Here is a 19,895-nt window from a genome sequence, read left to right as displayed (position 1 = left end):
CGCTGGAGACTACTTAACAGCTGGTCTGCGGTACCGGGGTGGGAGTGGACGAGGCGCTTGATGTGATGGTGTGTGGTAGCCTTCGTTTCCATCTTTCCATAAGGGAGTGGAGCAGGTGCCAGGTACTGCAGGTGCCCAAGGTACCTTGAAGTCTCGCACAGAATTCTGCCCAGTTCTGCCGGCTGAATTGGCGAGCGTAGTTCTCTGCCTCTTCCGTCAGCTTTGCGATGGGCAGTCTAAGCTTACGGTTAGTGCGGTTGCGCTTCCACCGTTTGGTGAGGCTGCGGCGAGCATCGCATATGTGGAGGAGGTGAGAGTCTTCCGCAGGGGTTTCATGCGTGAGGTTAACAGTGGTAGTGTGTTGCCGACTGAGGTCCAGTAATTTAGTTCCATGTGTCGATGCAATCAATTTTCTGAGCCGGTGTTGTTTACGACACCCTCTTCAATTGGGGATGCGAGCCGTGCCGATTGAGGGTGCTTTGGGAGGAAGTGCGATATCATGAAGGACTTGAAAAATTACAGGCCGATCAGCTTACTGTCAGTCGTCTACAAGGTATTTACCAAGGTAATCGCTAACCGAATCTCTGCAACCTTAGATTTCAGTCAACCTAAAGAACAGGCAGGGTTCCGTAAAGGTTATTCAACAATGGACCATATTCACACGATCAATCAGGTGATAGAGAAGTGCGCTGAGTATACTGAACCCCTATATATAGCCTTCATAGATTATGAGAAAGCATTTGACTCGGTCGAAACCCTAGCAGTCATTCAGGCATTGCGGAACCAGGGGGTAGATGAGCATTATGTAAGAATACTAGAGGATATCTACAGTGGGTCTACAGCTACCATCATCCTCCATAGGGAGAGCAGTAAAATACCTATAAAGAAGGGTGTCAGACAAGGAGACACAATCTCTTCAATGTTATTCACAGCATGCTTACAAGAAGTATTCAGAACGTTGAATGAAGAACAGGTGGGAGTAAGGGTTAATCGATAGTACCTCAGTAACCTCAGATTTGCTGATGACATTGCCTTGCTAAGTAACTCGGGGTACGAATTGCAAAGCATGCTTTCCGCACTGGGCGAACAGAGTAGAACCGTGGGCCTGAAAATTAATATGTAGAAAACTAAAGTAATGATCAATAACCTCGGGACAACACAGCAGTTTGAGATAGGTGGCCAGGCAGTGGAAGTGGTAAGCGAATATATCTACTTAGGCCAAGTTGTGACCCCAGATCCCAACCATGAGGCAGAGATAATTAGAAGGATCACAATGGGGTGGGGTGCATATGGCAGACATTCTCAGATAATGAATAGCAGCTTACCATTGTCGCTGAAGAAGGAAGTGTATGACAGCTGCATCTTACCGGTACTCACCTACGGGGCAGAAACTTGGAGGCTCACTAAGAGGGTTCAAATTGAGAACGACTCAGCCGGCAATGGAGCGGAAAATGATAGGTGTAACATTAAGGGACAAGAAGAGAGCGGAGTGGGTCAGAGAGCAAACTGGTGTTAAAGACATATTAGTAGAAATTAAGAAGAAGAAATGGACGTGGGCAGGGCACGTAATGCGAAGGCAAGATAACCGCTGGTCATTAAGGGTAACAGAGTGGATCCCTAGAGAAGGCAAGCGTTGCAGGGGGCGGCAGAAAGTTAGATGGGCAGATGAGATCAAGAAGTTTGCGGGGATAAATTGGTTACAGTTGGCACAGGACCGAGGTAATTGGAGAATAATGGGAGAGGCCTTTGCCCTGCAGTGGGCGTAGATAGGCTGGTGATGGATGGATGATGGCGATATCATAAGTTGGATGATTTGATGTTCGCTGCCCAGGATTTCGTTGTGGCGGGACGCGGGACCATACTGCATGCCGGACGTTGTGGGTTAGCGTGGGGTCCGGAGTAGCGTCCCTGGCCTGGTAACGCTTGTGTCAATACGGGTGGGGAGACTTGGCATATTGCACAGGTGAAAATGCTGTTATTGGAGGGCATAAAAAAGACGTTGGCCCTTAGGAGTGTACGACACTGAAGGCTATCATGTTGCGCCAAAAATGTAAAATATCATTCACACGGAAAGCGTCGGAGGTGGTGTTGGTGTTGCACCGTTGCCAAAGGCGTTGCTGTTAGGCCGCACTGCATGCGGGAGTTTAGCCTGTAAATTGAAATAAGGACACTACTGGATATCCCAAAGTCGCTAAAGCTCGGAAAGCACCACAATCATTTTATCTAAGCCACCGCGCGAATTCGCAGCAATAATTGGTACGCTTTGGTGAAGTGGTCTGCAGCATCCACTTTCGGTCCAGCTGCTCCGTTCAGTCTGTGAGTTATGGCTGAGATCATGCGGTAGTTAGATTGCAAGCTAGCTTTTGTGCGTGTTTTTTTTTCATCGCATACGTGCTTCAACGCAGTGTAAAGAACAACATATTGCGAGAGTGCTGGTTTTTAACTGAAGAAGCAGAAGGAAGGATGGAAAGTGACTTTTTTATTCCAAGTGGCAAGGCAGATACGAATTGACGAGGGATATGAATACACAAGATTCAGCGCACCGCAATAGGCCCCACAATGCGAGCGGTTTATAGAGGGGGGCAAAATATTTTTTTTTCAAGTACAGAGTGTATTGTAAGCGACGAGCGGCTCGTATAGGATCGAGACAACTACATGATGGCAGGAACAAGAATGAGTGGAGGGTTTATTGGCATGTCGTTATATAGGCAAGAGCGTGATAACAACCAAGAGCACTGCGCGTGTCGCGCTGTCGTGATAAAGTTTAGGCACACAGCGCATGCCCGATACATCCTCTGGGGGGAATACAGAAGCACAACAGTTCACGTTAGTTGATTAAAGTCTTGATCGTAACGAAGCCGGCTTGGTGGCTTGACTGCTCGCCCCGACCTCCTTGGCACCTGCGTTGGTCTTGGAGGGGTTGCCAGCACTGCTTGAGGGGCCCGTAAAGGGTCCGTGCCATCGGCGGACGACGGCTGTTGCTGCGACGGTGCAGGCACTGTAACACCACTGGCGCTGCTCGATGAAGGTGCACTAGAGTCGACAGACGTGCTGTCGGGTGAACCGTAGTCGTCATCGTCACTTGCGCCTGCTGCACACTGTTCGCGAGTCGCAAGGAGGTGCCGTCTGTTACGTCGAAACACACGACCATCTTCCGTTTCCACCTCGTAAGACCTCGGAGAAGTTCTTCTAGTCACAGTTCCTTTCGGTGACCATGTTGCGTTCCTAAGCCTTACTACCGACCCTTTATCTAAGGGCGATAAAGGTGTCCCGCTGCTGGACTGGCGATGCTTCTTGACCGCCGTAGACTGCACGTCGCCGAAGTCTGGTACATCAGATCTGAGACGTCTACCTTGAAGAAGTTCTCCGGGGGATCTGCCGTCCTCAAGCGGCGTAGAACGGTAGGCAAGGAGGCCTAGCCAAAAGTCGTCGCCCGAGTCTTCACTTTTCTTCAGGAGGCGCTTCACTATCTGTACACCTTTCTCTGCCAGACCATTAGACTGTGGGTAGTGCGGACTTGACGTAACATGATTGAAGTCATATTTTCTTGCGAATTCTGCAAATTCGTAGCTCGAAAACTGCGGCCCGTTGTCTGTGCACACCTCGAGAGGCACGCCGTACCTGGCGAACATGGCGCTGAGTGCCGCAATCGATGTGTTTGCAGTGGTGTCTCGTAGTTGCTGGACTTCGGGGAAGTTTGAATGCGCGTCATACGCTACGATGTACGAACTGCCCCCAAACGAAAAAATGTCCACACCAACACGGAACCATGCGCACAATGGGACTGGGCGCATAATTAATGGCTCTTTCGGTTGCTTGTATGAATACTTCCGACACGTAGAGCAACTCTGAACCATCAGGGAGATGTCGTTGCTGAGCCCAGGCCAAAAAACCAGACGCCGTGCTCTCTCTTTGCATTTCTGCAATCCTAGGTGCCCGGCATGAATTCGTCCTAGGATTTCACGTCGCATGCTTTTTGGTATGACCACTTTTGTTCCCTTTAGCAGTATTCCGTTCACGATGGAAAGCTCCGAGGAAAATGGCTTCAGCTCCCCCTGCACGCTTTCACAATTTGACAGGTCAGATATTAAGTGCTCAGGTAGCAGTCACGAGCAGTTTCGTGCACCAGCTTCTGCCGCGTAGCATCCGTGACCAAGTAGCCCAGGATTTGCACAGCGTGCACCTCCACGTCATCTGCGGCACCAGCGCGGTCGTCCAGCATAGCCGGTGACGTCCTAGACAACATGTCAGCCAGGATGAGGTGTTTTCCTGGTACGTACTGCAATAGGAAATCGTATTTCAAAAGCCTCAAGAAGAACCTCTGAAGGCGGGGTGGCATCTCACAAATCCCTTCCGCAGCAATGGACAGGAGGGGTTTATGGTCAGTTTCAATGATGATTTTGTGACCGTACACGAATTGGTGAAACTTCTCGCAGCCGAAAGAAATGCTGAGGGCCTCTTTTTCAATCTGCGCGTAACGCTGTTCAGTTTGCGTTAGCGCACGGGATGCATAGGCCACTGGTCGCCACTCGCTACCATGGTGATACTGCAACAGGGCTGCGCCCACGCCGTCTTTTGATGCATCGCACGTTATCTTGGACTGCTTCCGGGGATCAAAAATAGCAAGCACGGGCGTCGTGCTTAGAATCTGCAAAATGGTTTTCCACTCTTTGCGGTGGTTGTCAGTCCATTCAAACACCGCGCGCTGTTTGATAAGCGCACGCAAAAGCGCAGTCCGCTCAGACAAGCGTGGCACGTACTTGGCAAAGTAATTGAGCACACCGAGCATGCGCTGAACGTCGCATTTGTTTTTGGGCTCCGGCGTTTCAAGCACGCTTTTTACAAGCTTTGGGTCTGGCGATATGCCTTCACGCCCTATTATATCGCCAAGGAACTGTAACCCCAAACTTGCACTTTTTTGCGTTGAACGTTAAGCCTGCCTTTTCGGCCGCCTTCAAGGTTGCCAACAGTCTCTGATCATGTTCTTCTTTGTTTGCTCCCCACACCAACACGTCATCGATGTACACATGAACACCGGGAAGGCCCTCAAAGACTTGACTCATCGCTTTTTGGAAAACTTCGGGCGCTGAGGCGATGCCGAATGGCAATCGGAGGTAACGGTACCTGCCAAATGGAGTAGCAAAAGTGCATATTTTGGATGTCTGTTCGTCAAGTGCAATCTGGTGAAAGCCTGAATTCGCGTCCAAGCAACTAAACACAGTGGCCCCCGCCAATTCACCTTCCATGTCCTCACGTCTCGGAAGCTGGTAGTGCTCTCTTTTGATGTGCTCGTTAATTTTTCTCGGGTCCATGCAAATCCGAATTCTGCCGTCCTTTTTCTTGACAGTGACCAAGGGGCTTACCCAGTCCGTAGGCTCGTTTTCTTTGACGATGATATTCTCGCGCTCCAGTCTATGCAGCTCGTCCTGAAGAGGCTCCCGCAGGGACAGGGGGACACGCCGTGCTGGTTGCACCACAGGAACAGCTGTTGGTTGCAAGACAATGCTGTACGGTTGCTTCAGGCATCCTAAACCCTGAAAGAGGTGCTTGAAATTTTTAACCGGCACATACTCTGAAGCACCTATACTGGCCACTGTGCGCTGAAAAAGGCCCAGGGCTTCACTCGCATCCAGTCCTAGTATGGCTTGACGATCATTTTTGACGACAAAGAACCGCACTGTGGTGGAAGCATTGCCGATGGTCACTTTCTGCGACGTTGCTCCGAAGTGCGCTATGACGCCTCCGTTGTAGGCCCGTAGCACCGAGCTGGTAGACCTCAGTTGCTCGGCAGCACGCAGTTTCCTGTACACTGAAAATGGGAGGAGGCTGGCCTGTGACCCGGTGTCTACTTTGAGAGACACCTTTTTGCCCGCAACCTCAGCTTCAACCATCCAGTCTTTGCTTCCTCCCTTCCGAGCGCCGACCTCAAGGATGGCGAAGTTATCATCAAAGTCGTCTTTGCTGACATCGGCAATTTTAGATGTTCCTGGACAGCACACTGCAAAATGGTGAAGCAAGTGGCACATGTTGCATTTCTTTCCGTATGCCGGGCACTGCCGCGGTCTGTGGCGCCGGTCGCACTTTTTGCAGCGGTACTGAGTGTTGCTATCCCGGGCATTTTTGCCTTTTGGTACATATGCGGGCCCTGCAATAGTATCAATATTGCTGTGCGTAGCGCCCCAGACCTCGTTTCTCTGCGTCACAGATTCGGCTACCTTGCAAAATTCTTCTGCCTTCCCTAACGTTAACTGCTGTTCCCGAAGCATTTTTTCGCGCAACTTCGGGTTATTCGTGCCGAACACTATTTGGTCCCGGATCATAGAATCACGCTGGTCTCCAAAATTGCACTGCCCAGCTTGCTTCTTGAGGTCTCGAACAAATTTTTCAAACGGTTCTCCGTCTGCTTGCCTCCTCGAGCGAAACACATATCGTTCATGCACTTCGTTGCTCACCTCGGAACAGTAGGACTCGAACTTGCTAACAACGGTTGCGTAGTCTTCCTTGCATTCCTGTGCTTCAAACGTGAAGGTGATGAACACGTCCAAGGCGTCGTCACCCGCCACGCTCAGGAGAAGCGCCGCTTTTGCCGCTTCACTCCGAGGTTGCTCTTTCGTTGTGGTCGCCACGAGAAACCGGTCAAACTTCTGTTTGAAGCGTTTCCATTGCTCGGAGAGGTTACCGGTCAGTTGCAAGGGTGGCGGAGCCTTCAGTAATTCCATCGTTGTCGTTGCCCCGATCCCACTTCTGGCACCATGTATTGTAAGCGACGAGCGGCTCGTAAAGGATCGAGACAACTACATGATGGCAGGAACAAGAATGAGTGGAGGGTTTATTGGCATATCGTTATATAGGCAAGAGCGTGATAACAACCAAGAGCACTGCGCGTGTCGCGCTGTCGTGATAAAGTTTAGGCACACAGCGCATGCCCGATACACAGAGTGCTTTAGGAGCCCGGATTGTCGTCGTACCTCGTCCGCTGTTCCGCCATCTAGACACCACGTTCAAGCACCGTAACGCACCCAAACAGAGCCCCGCACGTCACGAACACAAGCAGAGGCTTCAAAAAGGTATACACTTGTCCCCCGATTCATCCGTCGGGCTAAACGTTACCAGGATCCTTGAAAAAGAGGCTTGCAAAAGCATAACAGTTCGATACTTCATGGAACCGCTGCCACCTTCACTATACGTGTCAGCGTTGGTTCAAAGAAAACAGCAGGTAAATTTGATGCAAAGTATATGTACTTTCCTGGTGCCCCCCCCCCCCCCCCCCCGTTCATTAGGTTAAGAATGCTCATTGGGTAGGCTTTTTTAGAGTAAGCAAAAAAAGGCGCGGCGCGAAAAAAAACAGCGACCCGTCGGGAATGGCGCAGCGAGTCTCCAGCCCGTGCGATATACAAGCAACTACAAAAACAACCGAACTCTCACTCATGCTGTTCCGGCAGAAGGCGCGCGAGCACTGCGAAGGCGGCAAATTGAAAATGCATTGCACAAACCTCTGTTTAATTAGGCAAGACAGGAGCGAGACAGCGAGGCGTAGAGCGTGAGGTGTTCTAGCAAAGAGAGGAGAACGGCGCCAAATCCCCTATCACAAATCTCAGCTCCGCACTTCGGACAGCTTTCACGTCGAGTGGAACCACTTTAATTTTTTACATTTACATTGCGTTAGGCCGAGATGCCTGTTAACTGACAAACCGTTCGGCTAAAGCGTACGAAGGCGCAAGCGGTACGTGTTATTTGGAGTCGATTACGCAGTTTGCGACAGTTTTCTTCGAAGCGCAATAAACAACTTTGCACCCGCTTTACCCGTATTAATATGCTTCATTTATCCCTATTCTGTTTTGTGTTGTTTACATCATTGCATTTTCAAAAAACAAATGCAAACGCATGATGTTGCAGTGAGTATACTTCTTCAGTTGGACCTACGAAAACTAACTACACTAAAGCTCACCGGCGCCATGATAAAAGGGGCTGTGCATTCGAAAGTCGTCACAACTTAAGTCTCTTAATAATACCAACTACAATACACAATTCTCTCTCGCAACAAATTTACAAAAGGCGCGTTGGGGAAGTCAAAACTTTGAATGCATCTTGCAGCAAGTTGTGATATAAATTTTGTGTACTATTTTCATTTCATATGATTGAGCTTGAAAAAATTGCACATTTCGGTAAACAGCGTGCATACGGTCTTTGCGGATGCTAAGAACGGGTTACCCCCTCCACCCACCCCCTTAATCGGTATGTAAGGCGTTGTGCGGATTGTCGAGGTTACATAGCTTGGATCGAGGCAAATGGGGCTACTTATGATGAATTTAACTTCTTTAATGTTTTGAACACTGACATCTATTTTTAATTCAAATTGTTTAATGTGCTTTCGTTTTCTTTTTTCACATTTTGTGTGCACCCTCGTCGCCCAAAAATCCGGAAATATATCGCGAGCACACCACTGGCGCATACTCATAACGAAGACTCTGATATGCGACCGGAAACTCGGAAAGCAGTTTCGTCCACGCCGCTGGCGCGTACTCAATACGTAGATACTCGCTGATATGCGCCAAATACACCAGTGCACGGGCACAAATAGTCCGATAAAAGTGGTGGGACCTGGCACCATTTACTAAAAAAACAGTTGGTGATGAAGATGATGTTCCCCCACGCAGTGCGTGCAATTTTAAGCGCTCGAGAGAGAGAGAGAGATCAAACTTTATTTAAAGCGGCCCATGTCCGGGCTGCCGAAAATGTGGTTCTGGTGGGCCTGGAAGACGTTCAGGTGGGAATTCCGCAGGTGTCAGGGCCCCGCACGTGGGCAATGTGCCGGGCGAGGCGAGGCCAAAGGATGGGGCGAAGATCAGGCGGAGGAGCGGCCTAGTTTTCCCATGAGTATAGAATGTGGGATGGTTAAAGGAGTGGATGAAGAAAGTGAGATGATCGCCTGGTGCGAGGACAAGTCCAGTAGGTGTGTTTAACGTCGGGATAGGCACTACACATCTGACAGTGGGGCGTGCCATCTCGGGTCATGATATAGTGAAGAACGAGGTCACAAGGGAGGGAGAGAGTCTGAGCCTGGCGGATGTAAGTGCCTTCGCGGCGTGTGAGGTCAGACGTGGAAGGAGGAAGATTACGGCGGGATCTGCGAAGGTCCTTCAGCTGTTGCCTCCGGTCCTTGCGATGGGCGGCGCGTTCTTCCTTAGGGCTGTAGTCCCGGGGCCAGGTTTGAGGGTCGCTCGGGTTTCGATTTGCAAGAGCAAGGTCATGAGCCCTTTCATTCCCTACAATTCCCTGGTGTCCGGGGACCCATTCTAGAAATACGCGCAGGTGACTGTGGGCTGCCACGTAGTATGTCAGCTCGTGATGAATGTGCGCAGGTAAGGAGTTAGTTGCGAATTCTCTGAGGGCAAATTGACTATCCGTGCGGATGTAATTTGGTCAGTTGAATGGGTTTGCAGCATGATCGAATCGGCAATGGGAAACCTTTAGCGCACAACATATAGCGCACAACTCATGAACTTCCGTTGAGAACATGGCGCAAGGGAAACCTATTATTGGCTTTATTACTGTTACGTTGCCAAAAATGCTGTTTTGTAGGATGTGCATTATTTGGTTGAGAAATTTGACGGAATTCTCAAATAGCATTCCAGAAAAAGCTAATCCGCTGCCTTGAAAAAGTTCAAAAGACAAACACGCACGAGCGACTGTTTCTATGCGAAGCTGAACGCCCAACTGTTTGTAGTGTTGGCGGTGTCAGTTGGCCAATTTGGTGGTGTCAGTGTTTTAAGGTGTTTATTTCCTAACGCCTAGGTCGACTCTACGTTCTCGTGCTTTTTCGAAGAGAGAGAGAGAGAGAGAGAGAGAGAGAGAGAGAGAGAGAGAGAGAGAGAGAGAGAAAGAGGAGAGAGGTTGGAGGGGGAGGGAGATAAAGGAAGATAGATAGATAGATAGATAGATAGATAGATAGATAGATAGATAGATAGATAGATAGATAGATAGATAGATAGATAGATAGATAGATAGATAGACAGATAGACAGACAGACAGACAGACAGACAGACAGACAGACAGACAGATAGATAGATAGATAGATAGATAGATAGATAGATAGATAGATAGATAGATAGACAGACAGATAGACAGACAGACAGACAGACAGACAGACAGACAGACAGACAGACAGACAGACCGATAGATAGATAGATAGATAGATAGATAGATAGATAGATAGATAGATAGATAGATAGATAGATAGATAGAGAGCGGGGGAGAGAGGGGAGAGATATGAATAGAGAGGGAGAGAGAGAATTTTTTAGAAAGGAATCGTCAGGGCTTAGGAAAAGATCGTACACAGACGTTAGAGGTCTGAAAGGTGGAACTGGAAGTCTACAGTGTTGCTGATGCAGTACCATCTTTCCTTGTGCTCACAGTCATCTCGCGCTGATCGTGAGTGAAGAGCTGGTAAATGCCGCCTCCTATATCCTGATAGAAGTGGAATATGTAATGTTTGAATTGTTTTCCCCTGAGTATACCCTTGTGGTTGGCTGGGCTTAGTGGAAGCCGGCGGACGTTTTTCTGAATTTAGCACAGTTTAGGTTAATGTGTGAACTACTATCTTCGCCCACATAGATATGGAGACACTGCTGAGAATCATGTATGCACTGAGGGCAAAGACCGCCGAAAGTGAGTTATTTCGTGAGAGCGAAATTAAAAAAAGTATTCCAGTAAAAGCAAGAGTGAAGTAAAACCCAAGACAATGAAGATGACTGGTGTAAATGCCAGGTTAAGATGCATGATAAGAAATTAGATCTAAAAATTTGATGTAGCAGAGTATTTTAAAAACAGGTTTCACAGAAAACAATAGCTCGTATCGTAAAAGTACGACGGATGTTGTAGAATATGCATGCTTATAGTTATGGGGGGTGTTTGCGTTGCGTTGTGTCATTTGTCTTGCGATTGAATACATATGTGGATTATGAATAGGCCCTATTCGCAACGGCTGCACAAGGGTCTTGGTGATCCAGTGAGCAGGTGGTAGTGTGCTGCATGTGTGTGACCTATTCGTAATTTTGCTAAGGCAACACCTGTGTGTCTGTTAGGAGAGTAGGTCGCTTATCGTCCCAAGTGTGGCTTTACTGCTGGTATTTTGCTGCCTGTCTGTGAACACCTGAGTGCTTGCCATGTTCAACGCAAGTAATGTCCTATAGGTGCCTTGAGGTCTGTTTAAGGTACCGCTTTATGTCTACAATGTTCCTGAACACAGCAGCAGCGGCTCTGTCGTCTGCCAACTCGTTGCTAGCGATCCTAGCGTGTCCTGAGACCCTGCACAGGAAGAGTTCATGCTTTTGTGCATAAACAGACATAATGGTGCTGACAGCGAAATCACCTATGTGGTTTTGTCGGTGCTTGTGGATGGCAATGGTCATACAACACTCAAGAAATCTGTAGATGATAGAACTCCGAATTTCATTCTCAAGAATGCGTCGTACATTGAATAAAATTTTATATGCGTCTGCTAAAAAATGATTTTGTGTAGGCTCATAATTCTGGCAGCATTAAAGTTGAACCATAACCTGCACAAGACACCACAGTGATGTTTTAGAAGCACCACTGTAAACTTTGTCAAGTTCCAAAATGAAAAGTCACATGATTCAAAGTGAACTTGCCAAGCCGGTAAAATATGTGAAACATATTATCTGTACACGTCTAAAAACAAAACGCTGACATCCCAAGCTCGCTCTTTCACTCTGAGTGAAAAGGGCAGAGGAACGGATGCGCATTATAAAAACAGCAGAGGTGTGGAAATAATATTAAATTGAGGACAAAAAAAGATGGTTATACAGCGATGAAATCTTAAAAGCGCGAGGAAGTTTATGCCCGTCCATTGGTTCTCAAAGCACCACTTGTTACGCTCAACATACAGACTTCGCACCAGGCTCTCGCGGAAAGCACCCAACGCAACACGAAGCCGCAACTTTAGCACTGGATCAAGCTTTCAAAATGCTGTTTTAGCAGCCGACCCATACACTACACTGCCCTAGTCTAAACAATACCGAACCAAAGCAGAATACACGCGCAGCAGGAGTTTTTCGTCGGCACCATAGGATTGGTACGAGAAAACCTTAAGAATATTCATTGTTTTATGACATTTATGCTTACGTTCGTTGACGTGGGAAGCGAATGTAAGGTTTTGCTAACACACAACACCTAAAGCTTGTGCTACTTTTTCACTGGAATGGACACGCCAGCAGCAATGTGTGGGTTCGATGGACCCAACATCTCGTGGAGGGCACAAGGCAAGAGCTTTTTTCATGTTTACGTTTAAAACCATTCTTGTATTCCGACCTGCAAGTTTTTTGATGCCCAGCTGCACTTGACGTTCACAGATTGACCTACTACATTATTTAAGGATATCTGGACGTCCTCTACATACATGCAATAAGAGATTGTGGGTGGCAGTGCTTTCCAAGAGAGTTCATCTAAACTAGGAAAATATTCCAGCTCATCACTGCACATTGCGGCACGCCGTTTTCTTACACGTGAATCTTTCAGAGTGCCCAACCAACTCTCGCTGGAAAGGTTCTCTCTGACAAGTAAGTAAAAATGGCGTTTAACATGAGGATCCCGTGCCGCCAAGCCGTGTCATAAGCCTTCCTAATCCTCCCGGTTACGAAGGCATCCTTGATGTACGAGTCAAGTGCGATGAGTTGATCGTTCGTCGATCGCCCCACCCAGAAGTCTGCCTGTGAGCTTTCGAGAACACCATTGTACGAAAGGATGTACATGATCATGCGCTTTATCATCTTCTAAAGGCCCTTGCAGAGGAGGATGGTCAGGGCAATGGGTCGTGATCTAGAGGAAGAAGAAGGGTCCTTACATTCTTTCAGTAAAGCTACAAATATAGCCTCCCTTCAAGACATGGGAAAGGGACTGGAAAGCCATATCTTGTTATATACGCGAGGTGTGTTAGAACAGCGTCTGCGTGAAGGTGCTGTATCATTGCATATGCGATGTTGGTTGGGCATGGAGCTGAGGGTTTACACGTGCTCAGAGCAGCCCTCAGCTCATTCAGTGAAAACTCTGAGTTTAAAGAAGTTGTTGTATATGTTGTGACCTAATGGCTTCTTTTCGGTAGATTATTTGCGTTTTATGAGTGTTTGTGTGGTGTGCTAAACTGCACTCATGTTGGAAGTGTTGTGCAAGTGTGTTAGCCTGGTCTTCTAGTGTGTCCCTTGTCGTATTGACCAGAGACAGGCGGTGTGTTTGTTGACCTTTAAGTTTGCGTATTTGTGTCCACACCTTGCGTGTGTCTGCGGATCAGTGTAGTGATGTTACGAATCAGCGCCAACTATCTCGTTTCGCTTAACGGCGCACACGTTTTCCAAACGCCTTTGCCCTTTCCAACAATTAGAGGTTACCCGACGTGGGGTACCGACAGAGGGTACTCGACGCCCTGCTCTGGGCCTCTCGCGCCCTCTTAGCGTCCTCATTCCACCACGGCCTCCTTTGGTTACACGGGGCACCAGAGGCATTGGGAAAGGACTTTTCGGCGGCATCGAGGTTGTTCGCGGTGAGCTGGGTAGCTTCTTCCACGTGTAGGTGTTTTATGGATGTCTTGTAGTTTGGATGTTTCTGTAAATGTATTACACATTGCTTTTGCTTCGTTGAAGCTATCATGGGAAGATGAACTGCTTCGGCCTTTACCAGTATAATAATGAAGGGGGGAATTTGTAACTATCATAAGAGTCCATGCCCACGCCCCACTCGAGACAAGGATAGAGAACTTTGGAACCAATGGGCAAGTCAACATATGAGTATGTGTTGTGTCCAATGTTATGGTATGTCTGCTGTTTCTTGTTGAAAAGGCATGCTGCAGAGGAAGTTAGAAACTTCTCTATCAGCCGAACTCGTGCATCCGTGCGAGAAGAGCCCCAAAAAGAACTTTGCGCATTGAGGTCGCCTGTGAGGATGCATGTTTTGGGCGCTCGTCAACCAGCGCCTCGAAGTCACAGCTTGAAAGTGCACGATAATGAGCACACCGTTATCGACCTATTAAATATTATTGTGCGAATTGCTACAGCCTCAACGACAGAGTTCGGAGTGATAGGGTGGCACGCTATGAATTTCATGGCGATTATTGCCACACCACCCGAAAAGTGTGTGCTGCTATCCCTGTCCGTTCTGAATACCATACAACTATTCGAAAAATATCTGTGCTTGGAGGTTTAATGTTTCTTAAACACAGATTACACTTCGCTGATTAGCGTGCAGGATCTCGTACACATCGTTAAGATACATTGGAGGACCTCTGCAGTTCCATTAAACAATATTTTCTTTTCCCATTATTAAGTGGTTCAGAGCTACTGGATTGTGATTATTTACCTAAGGGCTTTCGGGGCTTGGACTCTTAGAAGGTTTGTTTACGTTCTCTGTTATCCTGGACGCCGCAGACCGTTCCTTTCACTGCGACGCTGGCGAGAACGGTGCGTCATTCATCTAACCTTCAGATGTCCGGTGGGGTGCTTAGCAGAACAGGCTCACAGGACGCAGCACCCTTTCGGGTGCCAATGATCGGCCCCTATTGGGGGCCGATCATTGCAGGGGAGATAAAGAAAAAAACGTGCGAATTCGAGAAAAGTAGGGCACGAGGGTTCTTTCTCCTGCAACCTTACCCGGATATTAATTGATGTCCCGGATATCCCTGCCTGGTAAACAGACAGGGAGCCCATCCGCCGGAGCTTGACCAAGACTCCAACGGCCACCGTTTGTGGTTTGTTACCCTTCATCTCTAAACACATCACCACGATAGGTTACAGTATATGTTGGGGGGCTCGTGGTCCGTGGTGTCGCCAATAGCGCCACCATTATTACTCAAGGTGCCCCGTGCGGGGGATTTCGAGATACTTGTCTTTTTAATTGCACAGCGTTTACGATTCTTTGGAATTGAGACAATCTTATGGCAATAGGAAGAATTGTGTTTGTCGGTGTAGAGTGTAAAGACGTTTTATTAACACTTTTCTGGTGGCACTCCGTCAGTCACGGAAGCAAGGGCCTGGCATACAAGGTCGCGCAACTCTTCGTCGGTTGCTCATTCTATTTCAGAACCTTGTGTCCTGCTGCCCAGCTGACGTCGATAACTTTCTTTATTGCATGTGGGAGTATTTTACCGTAGTGTTTACGTGCTGTTCCTGCAGCCATCAATATAACACCTTTCGAGAGCCTGGGATGTTTTTTAGGCTTCTATTTGACACTTACATTAGACGGATTGTCAAAACGATGTCTTCAACATTTTTGTTCCTGTATGTAGGAGGTTCACAGAGATTGCCAGAGTAGTCAACTACAATTGCTTCCTTTCACTTTCGAACCTTACAGAGTCTTCTCACGATATTGAAAGTTCCCTCAAACGAACTTGATCCCTCCGAATCAGCATTCCTTGTGAAGGTTTCGATCCATGTTTTTGGCAGGGAGTTTTAACGCAGAGTCGCTGGATCAGTGGCATGCACATGATGCCGTGCAGTCGATTTTTTATCGCGTGGTAGGTGATTCCGGCCCACACCCTTGGTGCTACGAGAGTTGTTTCTCCTCTGATTTCTTAAAAAAATGTTATGGAAGTACAATCCCAGAACGTAGTCACCTCCATCATTATTACTATCAGTATCAAAACCGAAAACAACATCCAATTTACTGCCACTTCACGACAAAGACCTCGACGATTGACCTTCCCCCGGTACTGTGCTGGGCTGCCCTTTTCTATTCTTTGCCTCGGATTTTTTTCGTCCCTGCATCAAGTTAATGACGTTCCTTATGTACTGTATCCATCCCTCGGAATTCTATTTTGTGGGAAACCCAGAGTCTTGGCGCATTTCCAATTTCTCGCCGCCCGCCGCCGAGGCGAGGGAGGAAATATCGCTCTCTCCCTTCGGCGGATGCGTCTTTCGCCGCGGGGCAGGCGTGTCGCAGCGGTGGCGCTGTTGTCCGTCCTCACGTGACCGCTCGTCGGTGGCCCAGGGGGGCCGGTCTGGGTGCGCGGGACGAAGAAGGGGTCTCTTGGGTTCCAGCAAGCGACGAAGGCAGACGCGAGTACCGGAGATCCGGCTTTCCCTTTCCTTTGTCTGCGCCATTGCACCGGCCTCCCGATCTTCGCCGGACGGCTGGGTCAGGACGAGCGAGGAGTCAACCAAGTTATTGGTGGAGCGCCAATAAGCGCGAGTTTGGCCGTTTCGTTATGTCTTGTGTGTTCCTTGCTGTTCTCTGCCGCTACGCCGGTCGGCGGTCCGTGGCGGAGTTCAGCCGCGCAAGCCTTGCGGCCGAGTCTCACGAGTCGAGCTTGGTCGCCGTAAGAACCCTGGTCCCCACAATTTATTACCCCGGTGGTACTCCGCTTCTCAGTTCGTCCCAGTTTAAAGATTGCGAGATGGAGGGTTACCCTAACTGCTGCCCTGATTTTGTTCATTTCATTTTTTTTGGTGTTGGTAAGCTTATTGCAAGGTAGGCGCTTCTAATTTCGGTTCACGGTCTGCGGCTGCATAAATCTTATCGTTTCTTTTCTAATTCCTCATCTTCTCCTGATTAGTCATTTCGTAATGTGGTCAATTATTTATGTATTTTCTATTTTGCCGATTGTGAGATCTGCTGTGCTTCTTGACTCGAGCCACGCCGATGACTCTTATGTGACTGTTCTTTGGGAGGACATCGGTACCTATACTCAGGATAATTTTTAACTTGGCTGCATGACGCTAACCATTGTTTCCCAAACACAGTTTTCGGCGGAAACACAACTACGGGAATATCCAAAAGTTGTTTAAAAATTGATTTATTTATGGGCAATACACTAGGTTTCATTTCACTTCGTTACTGCTTATAATCTAAGCCTTCCCTAATTTTTGTAAGACTGGCCTTAATTTTTTGTCCCATTATTAGTTCCCGTGGAAAACACGCGGGGGTGGTTCAGGGTTGAAGGCGTTGCACTGCAGAGCCCAAGCACGGGGTTCGATTACAGGCCACGGGGGCCATTCTTCTGATGGAGTAAAAATAATAAAAAAAAACGCCGGTGCGCCTCTTTTGCGGCGAGCGTAATGGTCCCCAGGTTGTCGGAAATAATTCTGAACCTTTCATTACTGCACGCCTAGTAGGCCATGTCTGGCTTCAGCCCAGCAATGAACAAAAATGGCGATTTTTATCTTCCACGGGAGAGGTGCTTTGGTGAGATGGTATCAGTAGCGGAAACTGCTGGCGCACATGCCTGTCGAGCGAGCTACCACTGCCCTGGCATAAAATAAATCTCCCTGCTCAGGTAGGCCACCTGCTGAAAGTGCGTACTTTCTATCATCTCAGCCGTTGTGTTATTGTCCTCATTTCCTACAGTTCAGTTGCCACTGCGCCATTATCAGGCAAGCCCTCGCATCTCACTGTCCCAGTAGTAACTCCCCGGTGACAGCGATGACGTGTTTCTGTGGGCGCTTGATGAGCAGGTGTTATAGCGGACGGCTAGCAGCTACGTGGAAATCGAATAACTATAATAACGCTATCGCGTTAAAATTTCCAGGTGGCATCACTTACATATCCCCCATATAAATACAAAGTAACGTTTTTATTTTAAAAAAATATTATGAGTGATGAAGAAAAACATGTGCAATATTTCTAGGAAAGTCGCATGAATTGAGGAACCAATGTAACATTTTTACCCAATTCGCAGGCTTACGCATGGCAGTGCCTTGCACTCTGCGTGCTCCAGTGTTATACACACAGGTAATACACACGAACGTAAGGTCTATACACAGCTTGGCTTTGAAATATATGAATCCTAGATGGTGGGGAGGTTTACAAATATCGTAACCTAATCCAGGGGCTTACAGATCGCTGACAAGGCACTCTGCGCAATGGCCACCATCTCGCCGGAGTACTCAACGGCGAGGCGCTCATCCACGCCGGTATTACGATCTGCTAACGGAGATCTCAACAGACTGTGCAGGCAAAGAAACGAAAGTTCGTAGAGAACGTCATCATGGGAGTGCACGACCAAGTACCGTATGGAAAACGGAGTCAGGACAGCGGACATCGCATGCCGGTCGCCGTGCTGCTTTTTATTTTTGTTTGTTGCGAGTGCGCTGGCCTTGGACACAGGCAAAGTTTGGAGTGGAACTTTTGGAAAACCCAACTGGTCCCACAAATGTTGAAATCATTTCGACGACGATGGGCTAACAACAGCCACTGTGAATTGGGAGCGCTCGGCGTCCTCGCGTGTGGTTCAATTACGGTCCTCTTTGACTCGCAGGTATTTTGCCCTTTGATCGTTGACGCTTTGAGTGTGATTGCAGCGGCTTTGACCCTGGCACTTCGAGGTGTGAACTTTGCATAGAAGAAATCTTCGCGTTTCCACCGTCGTCGAAATTCAACGGGGATGATTTGATTGTTTTTAAAAAGTACCCGACTGGTCTGCGATTTATCTTGAAGTTGTGCGTCTAATAAGGGCGGCACGAATCATTCCAAAAACGGAAGTGCCTAATTACTTCCGGAAACAGTTATGCTACTTCCCACAAAAGTGCAGACCAAATCTTTTATGCTATTAGGTCAGACAAGTTGATGCTGCGCAAATATAAAAAATAGCGCTACAATCAAACACGAATCAGAGGAGCAACTACATTTCCTAGTTTTGACAGCTGTTTCTAAGTTCTATTCTTCCTCGGTATTTAGGACGGCAAAATTAGCGCTTTTAATTGTCTACATAGAAGTTCCGTCACGTACATAGCGCCATAATTTCAGGAGAAGGCTCTTACTGCTTTAGACCCGTCCGGCGCCAAATTAATATCTGCTTATTTTAGTAGAGATTGCCGGACCTAAAATAATCTTGGAACCCTTCTCGTAACGGAGAGAGCTCACTTCCCATAAAGATAGCCCCTATCTCACATTACAGCAACCGTTTGTCTACTTGTGTTGGTAGCACAGCTAGAAAAAATAAGCAATAATGCCGGGAACGCTGTAAAGCGGCAGACTTCCTGTCTTTTTTCGTTTATTTATAACCTAACCCGCCGCGGTGTTTAAGTGGCTGAGGCTTTGCGCAGCTGAGGACGAGGTCGCGGGTTTGATTCCCAACGGCGGCGGCCGGTTTTGAGCTGGAGGCGAAAAGCAAGAACGCCCGTGTGCACAAAATTTCGGCGCACTATAAAGATCCCCAGGTGGTAAAAATTAATCTGGAGCCCTCCACTACGGCGCGCCTCATCGCCTGCGTTGCGTCGGCGCATTAAACAAAACACAATCAATCATACAATTTATAAGCTACCGTTCAGTTTACCTCCATAATATTTCAGCTCTGGTTGCCGTAGCCCCATAGCGATCCGTGTCGTCTTATGGAGCTAGACTATTTCTCGCGCTATTTCCAGCTTCCTTTTCCCCACACTCTCCTGACAAAATTATAATTCAGTACATATAAATCATTACAATGCTGAACATACCCCAACAGCGGCAACTGGGTACAAACCTCGGTGACTGCCGTTAGCCCCCTAAGATTTTTTTGAAGTTCGAAAGCACTTTTAGTGGTTACTAACGAAAAACGCTTGTTGATAGTACCTGTTACTTCTTAAGTGTCCTAGAGCTCTTGCGTACTTACCGTCTCTATCTTCCCACCAACCCAAGGTGACATTCGCAAAAAATGAAAAAAGTATGAAAGCGAACCCCCACATGATCTTTCTAAGTCCGCTTTAGTGACACTGTGTGATGCGCTGGGCTCTCCGCAAACTTCGGGAAAAATGGTGCATAAAAGTTCGTCCCATTGTATTCTGAGAGATGCGAAAAAGACACATCTGTTAAATTTGCGCACAAACAAAGCTGTTTTCAGTGGTCGGTAACAATTCTGTTTTTCTGTTCTATACCAAAAACGCCTCTATATATTCGAATATAGGCACGAAGCAGCT

The 19,895-nt window shown here is 47.9% G+C and overlaps 1 long non-coding RNA gene across 1 annotated transcript in view; it reads right to left on the bottom strand.

Moving 5' to 3' along the window:
- Positions 1-19,687, bottom strand: part of LOC144161930 (uncharacterized) — an 89,559-nt gene extending 69,872 nt beyond the window's left edge. The window contains exon 1 of the long non-coding RNA XR_013320534.1: positions 19,592-19,687. This is a non-coding gene — a long non-coding RNA (uncharacterized LOC144161930). The remainder of the gene's footprint in view (positions 1-19,591) is intronic.
- Between the last annotated feature and the right edge of the window lie 208 nt (positions 19,688-19,895).

Source organism: Haemaphysalis longicornis, unplaced genomic scaffold, assembly GCF_048455015.1.
Source record: "Haemaphysalis longicornis isolate Haplotype H1 unplaced genomic scaffold, Haemaphysalis longicornis Haplotype H1 scaffold_12, whole genome shotgun sequence".
In the NCBI taxonomy this organism is placed as follows: domain Eukaryota; kingdom Metazoa; phylum Arthropoda; class Arachnida; order Ixodida; family Ixodidae; genus Haemaphysalis; species Haemaphysalis longicornis.
The sequence above is the reverse complement of the archived record's forward strand: the minus strand, read 5'-3'. Positions and strand labels throughout refer to the sequence as shown.